Genomic DNA, 8772 nt, shown 5'->3' with positions numbered 1-8772 from the left:
CCAGGCACTACGGCAATCTCTGCTTACAAAAAAAACACCCCAAAACAACAACAAAACCCTACAAAACACAGATAAATTGTTTCAGGACAGGTTGTACTTCAAAGCAGACTGAAAACAGCAGGAAAGCTATCCTCTGGTTCTATACAGGCTTCAGGAAGGGAGGGAAAGTATTTCCCATCCTCCTGGCAACAGTCCTAAAGTCTGACTGCACGACATTAAAAACCAAACAAGACAACGTCATGTCCACGGAGCTACTGCTCACCAGGCAGCTAATCCCACCGCTGAGAAACAGTGGGAGAGCTGGTAAAACGATCTTCACAAGCTTTTCTTCAAACCAGCTCCATCCCTCCTCTCCCCTCCATCCCTACTCGTAGGCAGCAGCGGGGCTGACACAGCCCCGGCGAGGCTGCTGGTGGCTTCATCCAAGTTCACTCCAGGCCTTCCTCAAAGCCCCGAGGTGGGACGGATTCTCGCTGGATGACTGATGGCTGCAGCTCCTGCACAGAGCTCACACAGGGAAACGTGACTCTCCTTCGGAGGCAGAGCGAGCCTCTGCAGAGCAACGCGCTACAGCAAAGCAAAGCTGAGGGCTGCAGCGGAGCCTAACCACAGAACCCAAAAATACAGGATTAATGTCATAATGAGAGTATGAAGACAAAGGGGCAGGTTCAACAGGACAGGGAGCTTCATGGCAAGACCGAAAACATGCATCAGAACAAATTAAAGATTAATAGTGCTGGGACACCAAAAAGCAATTGCTTCTTGCAGCAGTTGTGCTCATCTGGGGTAACTGCACCACCTGCACCAGCTTGTACCCTGAGCTGGCCCGCCCCTCCGGAGGCATCACTGCCCCAGAGCACCCAGGGCAGGGCTGCAGCAGCTCTGCAAGGGTTAGAGATTACAGAGAAAAAAAAAAAAAAAAAAAAACAAAAACAAACAAAAAAACCACAACACCCCCTCCCCAAAAAGCAGAATCCTGAAAAGTTTGGACTTTCTGACATGGAGTGAAAAGAAGTAGTTACCCCTTTGCCAACAGGCAGAATAAGACCTAGAAGCTTCTTTAACCAAAAGCACGCACCTTCACGCAAACCATGCGTTATGTTAACGCTATCTAGAGAGGAAACTTCAGAATTCTAAAAACAATTATAAAAATATAGAAAAGCAAATCCAATCCTCACCATTTATTCCTCATCTCCTTTCTGTGTCACAGTCATGTTATCAAATGAACATTTAAGGTTGAATTCCCCATTATCTTAAGCTCGGTCACGTGTACTGGAATGGAATCCTTGCACCCCATGGAGTTGCGCGTTGTAAGTCTGCCCAAAGAGCAGGAGCAGGGGGAGTGCTGTGGGTCAGGGCAGACAATAAGGCAGGCTACGAGAGTGAACGTTTCAGTTTTAAATCACACACTCATCGAGACACATTCACTTAATGAGATATGTGCAAAGACAAACACAGCAATTCAGAAGTTTGATTTTAGAAGCAATTAATGTAATTCTACTAATAAAGTTGGGAATGACTTGAGGTTTTTTAGCAGTATATGCCAAACACAATCTGATACGTTGCAGGAGACTTTTTAAGCAACTCTGGAAATTAGAGGTCAAATCTTCACATGGTTTTCGCTGGCAGCTGTACGACTGGTTGGCCTTTTAAAGTCTTTTATACATCCATTTATTTTGTACTTGATTTACCAGATTTCAGAAAACAAACACAGCACAAAGGTGTTATAACAAGGAGTTTAAAGAAAAAAAAGCATGAGTTTCCTTTCAAATAAAAACAGTATTAATTTAAGAAGGAAGAAAATCCAATTACCGGAAGCCAGAGTAATGTGGGCTTGAACATGCAGCTTTGAAAAAACTAAGAGAACTCTATTTTAACATATTTAACATGTTGGCTACAACTACTAGGTAAATGAAAAAAAAACAAAACAAAAAAACCCCAGTCCAACACAAAAGAAGAAGCCTCTAGAGAGGGAAGCAGCCCGGCTGTGTGCACGGGGACGCACGAAGCACAGACGCAGAGCGGACACGCAGCCCGTGTGCCCAAACCCAGCCCCGGGGCCGCGGCTCAGCCCTGCCCGACACCTCCTCATCCACCCCTGGGGCTTCCCATCGCCCCAGCACCTCTGGCACCCCGGGACCCCAGCGCCCGCCAAGCCAGCTGGGAGGCTTTCTCTTCCCAGAGACGTAAGACGCTTTGCTAAATAGGATCTCTAACGACTTAACAATTCTGCATCGTTCATTCCCCCCAGCGGAACCACGCTGTCTGGTTGATCTCCAGCATGCCAGCCCAGCTGACCTAATTCCTCCTGATATTCTGATGCTACGAGACAAGCCAGGTGCTCCTGCAGCCAGACAGAACATTATCGCCCTAAGGAACCAGTGATGCAGCATTTGATTCATTCCTATCAGCCCCCCTTCAAACAACCTTGCTTCCTAAACACACACAGCGTTGAGATCCTCCCTCTGCATTTTGAGAGCACCTCTTTATGTTTACGGTGGTGTTTAAGGTCTGCAAGGGGAGACCTCACAAAGTTATATACACTAACCATGAAAGAGGTTCTAAGCTATCTGTTGGCAGGGCTTCTCCCTATTCCGCTGTGGACATTTATTATCATATTTCTCAGAGAGGAATCATAACATCTGAAGACAATTAATACATTTTCTCTTAAGCAAAGTACGTTTAGGTCTGTACCTGAAAAACGCTGCCTTGAAACACCACATCACTCATACTCGCTTTCTGTCAAGTTTGCGACTTACTATTGCTCCATGAACTGGAGTAACAGCAAAAAACCCCCCCAAAACACCAACTCCAAAAAATACCCACCAGCACCCAATCAACAGAAAATAACATGGAAAAAAGTACATAGTTATTTTGAAAAAAGAACAAACAAAACCAAAAACCCGTCCTTGACTTTGCAGTTCAAGGATCCCTTTGCAGACACACGCCTGCTTCAGTGGACCAGAGCTTCTCTAGGAGTTTCCACAAAGCAAACCAGAACCTCCCAGCCCAGGTTCCCACCACTGACCCCAACCCTGCACCTGCTGACTGTTGGTCTGCCTGTTGTGCAACAGCTTTTCCGTTGGTATCAACAGGTGGGAAGGCAGATGGGGCAGGAAAGGGAGAGGAAAAAAGCAGACACATGAAAGCGAACTGTATCCTCAAATTCTCTACACGTGCTTGAGCATTACGATAAGCTTTTGAAATACCGAGTTTTATTGCAGTTTCCCAGTTTAGGGTCAGGTCCAGTCCAGACCCATAAAACTAAATCTTTTAATTGGGCTTTGGTTTGGACCTATAAATACTTGAAAGAAAACCAAACAGTGGTTCACCCTCTGAATTCACTCCCACCCAGCCACTGATGAGGCAGCAGCTCTTCCCCTCCATCTTCCAAGTCACCATCTCCTTGCTCCGCTCACTCCAACCAAGCATATCCCATCATCGCAAGGATTTAAAGGGTGGAAATTTTCATAATGGAAACATTGATGGAGCTTCATAAAGAGCAGCACGAATAGCACCTCAGCCCTTACCAGAGCTTTGCTGCCAAACTGTGAACACAACAGCCTACCCGTTTCCGATTACTCCTGGGAAACATTCCTTAATCTGTCATTACAGTCTGAGTAATGCCACCTTCCACGGGAGCTTTAGGGGCTATTAACTTCCACGTCGCTGGCTCTTCCGTGACATCTAATCATGTGAGAGGAACACAGGTACGTGCCTTTACACACAGGATGAGTAAAACAGTGATCACAATGTCAGAAATGCACCAAGACCACTCCCTCTACAAAAAGCCCATGACTCCTCTGAAGTCTATATTTAGTGGTCAGCATTTGCTAGACGCTTCTGTGACCTGCACAGGGGGACACCTGGCTAGTGAAGCCAACATTAAATAGAAGCTCAAGACTATAAAATTCTCTACTCCCCACAAACACAGCCAGCTTGGTCTATCGAACACTCAAACCTCATGCTACTGGCAGAGGGTGGCTGAGTTTTTGCCCTCCTCTTCTAGCTCTAAATTAAGCCAGATCCAGTTTTCAGTAGCAGAGCGATTCCCTTCAACAGATGCGAGGATGCTGACGGAGCAGGAGAGCAGACGCCCCATCCTCGTCCGCAGCACAAACAGAAAGAGGATTGCTTGGCAGTTCAGAGTCTGCGCCTTACACCCACTCGCCAGGCGAACTGCCAGCTTCGCTCAGGGATGGAATTAAAACAGGATTTAAGTAGGCAGGCGGCCTGACCTCAGGAGTGCCATCTCCCAGACACAGTCAGTCCAAGTGCCACGGCAGAGGCCCGTGTCCCAAGACAGGGCACCCGAACGGCAGTGCCTGAGGAACACAAGATCCTGCATGAGGTGGCACGAGAGGTGGCGACGCACGGAGGTGACACCGCAGCCACGCTGATTCATCCAACGTCACGCTCGCCAGCAAAGCGCTGCAGAAGAAACAAGTGATGCTGGAGGCAACGCCAAAGGAAGCTGCCACGGATGAAGCTCCCGAGGGACAGCAGGAGGCACATACACGAGATGTGGCCACTCAAGGCTCCGTGTCAGAAAAGAGCGATGGTGCAGGCAGCCCAACTGTGAATCACAGCCCAGTAGCCACAGTCCTACTGATCACAAGGACTTTCTACACAGCAACAACAGAACAAGCCTGTTATTACTTGGCTGTCAAGACCAGCCCAGGGTGACTGATCATTAAGCTGAGAAGTGTTTGTTCTGCCATCCCTGCTTTAATCCACACAAGAAACACGGCACTGCCAGGACTCCATGTTCCTTGTCTCTGGGAGCTCCAGGTGACACAGTCACCCCAGCAGAAATATTTTTGGTGAGTCTGCATTGAGTGAGTTAAGCATTACTCTCAGCTCATCCTGAGCTGGTGAGTACAATAAGCCAACTAGACACAAAATTATGGAAAGCAGACCCTCGGGTAACCTAGGCTGAACCTGAAACTCAGCAGTGTGGTGCCACGTGTGACGACAGCAGCCATGTTTCCAGACCCAGTTCATCCCACCTGTGCAAAAACTAGGATTAAAAAAACCCAACACCACACAATAAAACAACAAACAAACAAACAAACACCTCCACACCACACAATACCCACATAACCACAGTCCTAGCCAGGCTGCTTTGAGAAACAAGCTCAGATTCACAGCACACAACTAGGGGAAATGTGCCAGTAAAATAATCCTTCTTTTTATTCCATGCAGAAAAACACTTTCTAATATCCAAAGCATGATTTATGTCCAGGAATAGCAGATTTTCTGCCCCAGTACAATCACAGCCACATTTGAATTCTTCGGTTGTCACAGACTCAACCTGCTTTCCTAGGGCCACTGACAAAGAAAACACTGCCAGGACCTCCCATTGCCCCAAAGATTTCAGCTACATCCAAGAACCTACTTCTCAGCAGCACTGGAAGAAGCAGTCTGGTGTACAGTGCTCTCAGGATTCTAGAAGTTCAAGAGCTCCTTTCTACTGTTGAATCGCCCCAGTTAATCAAGTGGTCACTGATCACAGATTCAGATTCACGTCCTGAGTCACAAATGAAAGCAAAGTCCCAGACACCAGACTTTCCGCCGTGAAGTTTTCAGTGTCAGTATGTGTGAAGAGCCGAGCTGATCCTCAGTTTTGGAGATCCGTTTCCTAAACAACTTCATTTCTGGATCAAGTCCTCATCTGGAGGAAACTATCATTTGTATCCTTGTTGTCACTGATTTCCACCTTAAGGAACAGGAGATCATTTGGCTGTCTTCAAACAGAGGAAGATGACTTCTGGTACCCAGATGTCCTTCAAGACTGCTGCTGTACTCCCCCGAGTGCTGCAGTCTGCAAAACCCCAAACCAGTCCCTCTACAAGCCAGCTGCGTCGTCACGGCTTGCCCACTAGCGACCAGTACACTCCACATACGGTGGGATATGGTTTTCGCTTTATGCCAGACAACCCCTGTGCCTAGGGAAGAGCTGCACCACAACTCCATACAGACACTAAATAGACAGTACTTTTAGAAAGGCAATACCCTCTTTTTTGAGCAGGGGTTCTTGCATTAGGCTCCTAGACTATTCACAGCACCTCTCATTAATACATGAGCACATCATAATGGGAATATGCATATTTCATTTTATAAGCCATTCTCATGTACTGATGCTGCTCTTAGGACTCTATAAAAGTCCAGACACTGCACTTTTATGCATTAAACATTCACCAGTATCATTTATTCCTTGTAAGCTTCTTATTTTGTCATTATTTATGAAGCGATATCACAATGATCTATGAAATGAGAAGGAACATAGCAGTTTTCCTGGATTTGAAAGATAAAAATAAGTGTGCCAGGGTGAGAGCTGCTGTCAGTATTAAATATCAGCACTGCTGGTGTCTATCTGGGACAAACCTGTCATTGCATCAAAAATCTTCAGTTGTATGAGGCCTGGTTAGCATTAGCTTTTAACCAGGAAAATGCAAACGAAAGCATCGTCAAATGTAATCACTTGCTTACAGGCGCTGTGGTTTTGGCAACCATTTCCTTGTGTGTAAAGAACAGATGAGTAAAAGTTAAAGCCAGCGTTGACAGGAGGTGCAGAGGAAGGGACTACACAAAGTGCAACGACAGACAAAGCTACAGGGCAACATTAAGATTCACAGTAAGAATTTTTTGCTTTACGATGTTGTAATACAAGAACAAACCTCTCCAGCTTTAGAAAGCCTGAAAGTAAGGGCTCAATTAACTGCTACTCAAAAAGTAAGGGCTCGACATCTTCAAGGGTAAATATATAAGCAGCTATGAAAGAAGCAACCATTCTCATATCAGAGGACCAAGAGGAGTAACAAGTAGTCTTTTCCACAAAGTAAGGAAAGGTGGGCAGAAGCCAGCCTTCCACACAACTGCACTTTTACCTTTGCAGATAATTTACTCTCACACACCTCCTAAGCAGACAGGGAGCAAGGCCAAACACTGGGGCACATCCCACACACAACCTCGGCCGGTGGACTGCACCAGACGGACTGACAGACGATCACCTTGCACCTGAGAAGGCTCCACACCCTGGTAGCACTATGAAACACCCAGTGCCACCCAAGTCATCTCCTTTAGTCCAATAAATCAAATTAGTCAGGTCACACAAAGACTCTCCAACAAAGCTGGTAACTAATCACACACCTGGGCATGCCTTAAGCCCACAACCGTTCTCAAGTTCCTGTTTTGTGGCATCTTCCACAGCTTCTTGCTGATAACCTCACCAGGCCACACTGCTGTGTGCAGAATGTACCTAAAGCTCATTTGCCATCACATAAGGAGGAAAATACATTGCTGCAGTTGTAACAAGCGATGAAATCACTCATTTTGCAGGGAACATCTTTGAGCTGCCTCCTACCCAGCAGTTATTTGACGCAGGGTGAGCAACAGAACGTGAACAAAGCTTCCGAGGGATCTGCAGTAAGCAAATCCAGCAGCACAACGCTTCATACAAATGCAAACGACAGAGGAAGCGCAGAAACAGCCACTCACTCCCTTCAGCTGAAAAGTTATTAATGAAAATACACAAGAACCGTGCCCAGAGGAAACTTCCCTAGCTCTCCAAGCTGCTCTGCAGCACGCATCACCCTCAAGACAGCCGCTGCTTTGCACGCCCAGCTCTCCGGGGTGGTATGGGAGCGACGCACAGCTGGCCTATCACCCCCGGAGTATTTCCCAGAAGCAATCCCGTTCCCAGCAGCCTTCCCTCCCTCCGAAATCCCCCGCATCCACCCCTTGCCAGAGCAACGCCAGGCACCAAATGTCTTCTGGGGACCCCTGCAGCACCCTGCCGTAACCTGGTGAGCGCCCCAGTGGGTGACAAGGCCCGGGGGGCTGCAAGGTTGGGGTGACGCGGAGAGACTACAGCACCCGGCAGGCACTGCAAACCGGCCGGGAATCGTGTTCGGGGTGACGCGGAGGCCACCGGAGCCAATCCACGGGAGAAGGAGGAATGTCAACAAACACGGGGGCCTGCGGGACACGTGATATCAGAGACAGGGCAGGCAGCTCCAGATAAGCCACCCCAGGGCCACCCAGCCCATCACTCACCAGTGTCACAGCTCCTGGCGGCACAGGCCGTACCGACGCATCACATGCCACCCGCTTCATCCACAAACAGAAGGGTTTCATTTTAGGCTTTTAGGTCCCACAGTGTTTTGTTTTTCTTTTCTCTTTTTTTTTTTAAAAAAAAGGCATCACAAACAAAACTTGCCCCATAGCCCAGTAGGGCTGTTTAACTAAAAATCCAAGGGGGGAAAAAGAAAAGTCACTGGATAACTTGGATTTCAGAAGAGACTGCTTTTAGCCCCTTCGATTAGATCGTCAGAGCTGACTTTGAAGGAAAAAGCAACTGTGGGAAACCACAATAATCTAAAAATGTCTGCTGCAATTTTTAACACTTAGTGATTGCCACAAGGACAACAGAAAAATGCAAATGAAAATCCTCTGGAACTGAAGACAATCATATGCTATAAAGTCATGCTCGCACTATTTTTGCATTGCTTAGGAAAAAGAAATTTTCTTAGGGAGTGTATCCAGACCAGAGAACAAAAATAAAAGGTAGGCATGCCAAGAATAACTACTGTAATTTTATTTCTAACATTCTGAGAACTTAGGAGCTTCCAACACAGACAAATACCCATACACTGCATTTCACTGCACAACATCCCGGGAACAGGAGCTCCCACCTCAACTCCCAGTTGCCTAAGAGTTCTGTGATCCAGACAACAGTTAATACATGATCTCTCCAGCAATGTTTGCTTA

General features: G+C 47.0%; 1 protein-coding gene across 1 annotated transcript in view; it reads right to left on the bottom strand.

The window, feature by feature from the left end:
* The window catches only part of ULK1 (unc-51 like autophagy activating kinase 1), a 76196-nt gene that overhangs the window by 66424 nt on the left and 1000 nt on the right, over positions 1-8772 (bottom strand).

The sequence above is a fragment of the Apaloderma vittatum genome, unplaced genomic scaffold (assembly GCF_000703405.1).
Source record: "Apaloderma vittatum isolate BGI_N311 unplaced genomic scaffold, ASM70340v1 scaffold17054, whole genome shotgun sequence".
NCBI classification, from domain to species: Eukaryota; Metazoa; Chordata; class Aves; order Trogoniformes; family Trogonidae; genus Apaloderma; species Apaloderma vittatum.
This window is presented reverse-complemented; position numbering and strand designations above follow the sequence as displayed.